The following is a 4,034-nucleotide window of genomic DNA, read 5'->3' as shown; positions in this document are numbered from 1 at the left end:
TCATTCACAATATCAACAAAACCTATATAAGTAGCTAAGAAATAACAAATATTACATATACTTCTACAGAGAAAATTTTGGAACCCTCTTAATGGATCTATATAGAGAGAATTTTCTCTAAATTAATCTTATCAATTAAAAGCCATTTAATAAAAATCCCAGCTGGATACTTTTTGTGGAAACTATAAACTATTCTAAAGTTTATCAGGAAGAGTGAAATTCTATGTGTAAGTAAGGCAACTGTGAAAGAATTTCAAAAGGAATAACTTGGCATAAAGTTGTTAAAATATACTATAAAGTCATGCAAATAGGGAGAAAAGTAGAATTTAGTATAAGAACAAGAAAAAATAGATCAATGAAAGGAAGTGGAGAGCTCAGAGGTAGGCCTTTTATTATTGAAACCTTATTCAGTAAAATTATTATCACAAACATTGTAGAAAGAAACAATTGCTGAGAATATGATGCTCAGAATTAGACTTGAAGAAATAAATGGTGGAGTATATGATATGGAGTATGTGATAGACAGAATAATGACCCTCAAAGATGCCCACGTCCTAATCCCTGGAATCTGTAAATATAATACCATGCACAGCAAGAGAGACTTTAACATGTGATTAAGTTAAGGATCTTGAGATGGAGATATCTTGGATTACCTAGGTGGCCCTGATGTAATCACAAGGGTCCATAAAAGATGGAAGAGGGTCAGAGTCAAAGAGATATTAGAAGCTGCCATGATGCTGACTTTGAGTATGGAGGAAGAGGCCAAGAGACAAGGCATGTAGGAGGCTTCTAGAAGCTGGAAAAGGCAAGGGAACAGTTTCACTTTCTTCTAGAAAGGATGTAGCTCTGTTGACACCTTGACTTTAGCCCAGTGAAACCCATTCCAGAACTATAAGATAAGAAGCTCGTATTGTTTTAAGCCACTAAGTTTATGATTATTTTGATAGAGCAGCAATAGGAAACTAATACAGACTGCTACCTCTTAAGATAAGGAAAATTGCTTAAGTGAGGATGAGAATCAGGATTGTTATGTTTACTAAATATTCAAATATAGATATAAAATAGTTTGATATATGTGTCTATGTCTCAAAGGAGAGCCAACTTTAGAAATACACAAATATAAGTGTCATCATAAATATAAATTGTACTGAAAGCCGTGGAACTGGTGTGATCACTTAGGTGTCAATACAGGTAGTGTAGAGAAGGAAAAACTAGTTTTCCTTTACCCTCCTAAGATCTGCCACTGGGCCTTGGAGACTAAGCTTTTCAACACTTTAAACTAGCTAGACTATTCACCTGAGAGCATATTATTAAATGAAATAACAGCTTAAATGTATTCCATCAGGGCAGTCAATGTAGAATTAGAAGATGCTTGAGATTCCTTCCAGAATTCTGATCTTATACATCTCAGAAGTCTATTCTGTATTCTGCTTTGAATCTATTACAGTGATGTCTTCTGTTTCCTGTTCATTAACACACTGGTAGGAGAAAGTTTCCAATTTATGCCAAGACTGAAAATTAGCACAAATGGCTGCCTCTCTCCCTCAGATCAACTCTAGGGAAACTATAGAGGGAAATGCAATATGGATTCATAAAATTGTGAGAAATACCTAGAAAAAAAAGATGGCTACTTAGAATTGGAGTGTGGCAAGGCAGGTAGATGACTGTAGACTGCAGCAAAGGGCTTTTGGCTTAGCTGCTAAGGCATAAATCAGGAAAGGGCTGTTTAAATAGTGTCCTTGTGGCCCTCCCCATCTTGCCTTCCTTCTTGTTGCAGAATTAGACAATGGTCATCCAAACCTCTGAAAGCCATGACCTCAATCGGCCCACACCCCCGCTGGAAGTGTTCTCAGGGATAAAATCAAGGCAGGGCAAAACCTGATAGGGTGAAGAGTTGGAAAACCTATGAGAACTGACCAGCTTTGAATTTATCTCTTTCAGCCATTTCTCTCCAAACTTCCAGAGCTGATGAATGACAGTCTTGGGAGACTACCTTTTCTTTGGTGTTTGAAAGTAGAGCATTGACCTGAAAAGCTGCTTGGTGTGGTGAAACCAAATGAGAGTGATTAATTCTGGCTCATGGTAATGACTCACCTCTTCAGCTACACTAGACCTCAGAGTACTGATCAAGGCGCTTTCTGCTGCCCTTCCTCAATTCATATTAACAGGTAACCTTCAGGGATAAGCCAAATTTAATAATAATAATAATAATAAAAGCCAGAATAATGATATACTTTCTTTAAAAAAAACTCTAGGAATATAACATTTTAAAATTAAAAACTATAAATTGGTCAACATATTAGCAAAAGTATTAAAAGTAATGAGTCAGAATTTGAAATAAACATAATAAATGTGCAAACAGGAACAGGGAAAGATATTTCAGTATGGAACAAGAACAAGATGTGATGAAAAAATAATCAAGTAGAAATACTAGGTATGAAAAAGTTAATAGTTGAAATAAGAGAATAATACATGGATTGAATAAGAAATGGATATAGCTGAAGAATGAATTCAATTGTAAGATAGTATAGATGTACTTATTTTTCTAGAAGGAAACAAATGTGATAGAACAGCTGAGAAATATGGAAAATAGAATAAGTCCAAATATCTAGATAATAAGAGTCTGTGAGAGAGAGAAAAAAAAGGTAAATTTCTAAGAATTAAAAAAAAAAGGTTCTTGGGCTTCCCTGGTGGCGCAGTGGTTGGGAATCCGCCTGCCAATGCAGGGGACACGGGTTCGAGCCCTGGTCTGGGAGGATCCCACATGCCGCGGAGCGACTGGGCCCGTGAGCCACAATTACTGAGCCTGCGCGTCTGGAGCCTGTGCTCCTCAACAAGAGAGGCCAAAGCCCTCCCACAGAAACGAAGGCCCAACACAGCATAAATAAATAAATAAATAAATAAATTAAAAAAAAAAAAAAAAGGTTCTTATAACTGAAACATCCCAAGCAGTGTCACATAAAGAGTCTTAGGCATCTTGCAGTGGTTTGGATGAAGTGGCCTAGTGGTGATGCACAAAATTCTTAGGGTCACTAGATATGGGAGATAACTATCTAGGAATCCCTTTGGTGGGGAGAGAGATAAGGCTCCAAAAGGCATAAGAAATAAGGTTAGGGGTAAAATTTCAGCTGGAAAATGTGGCTGAAGACCTCTTTGATGGTATAGAGTAAATACAGAATCCCATAAAGGCAACAAGAGATTGTTGTTCTGATTAAGGAAATGGTCAAAATGGGAGTTTTAAGCCCCCTTAACCCCCTTTAAAAAAGTCTTGTCTGGCCAGTGCATAAAACAAATGGTTCCTGGAGTACCAAGCATTAAGTGAGGTTGTGTTTTTGATTGCTTCAGTTGTAACTGATATTGTAAAGACTATAAAGGAAGTGCAGATCAAGGGTGATGGTGTGCCATTATGGCCATTCCAATTTGGGAATCTAGCCAGTCACAATATATACTCTCATGGAATGTCAATCAGTATTCATCCATTGCAGTGAGACAAGAATTCTTAAATTTGCTAGCATATTTCCATATTCTTGTGACGGGCTTGGAGTTAAAAATCAGTCTGTGTGATGATCTAATAATAATCACCTATCTACAGAAAGAAGATCAGAATGAATTAAAGATCAGAGTCACCCAGATGAAAAACAGGGGTTGGCTGATAAATCAGCTAAGACCTAAGGTCCAGCCCAACCTGTGAAATTCCTAAGAATTACATGAACTGGAGCAACCAGAGGTAGTCCTACTACTGTGAGAAATAAATTATTAGCATTCCCATTCACTGATAACAGACAAGAAGCTTAGAAACTAGCCGGACTATTTGGGTTTTAGTGGAATCATATTTATACATCAATCCTATCGGCCCAATCTGTAAATTCACCAGGAAGAAATCTAAATTTGAGTGTGGCTTTAGCAGAAACAAGTGCTACAGATATATCAAGGGTGGTGGAACAGACATTTTTACTAGGTACTTATGATCTATCTTCTCAGATAATATTTGAAGTCCGTATAACTAGTGCATATGCAGATTGAAGGGATTTTCA

Source organism: Physeter macrocephalus, chromosome 20 (genome assembly GCF_002837175.3).
Source record: "Physeter macrocephalus isolate SW-GA chromosome 20, ASM283717v5, whole genome shotgun sequence".
NCBI lineage: Eukaryota > Metazoa > Chordata > Mammalia > Artiodactyla > Physeteridae > Physeter > Physeter macrocephalus.
This window is presented reverse-complemented; position numbering follows the sequence as displayed.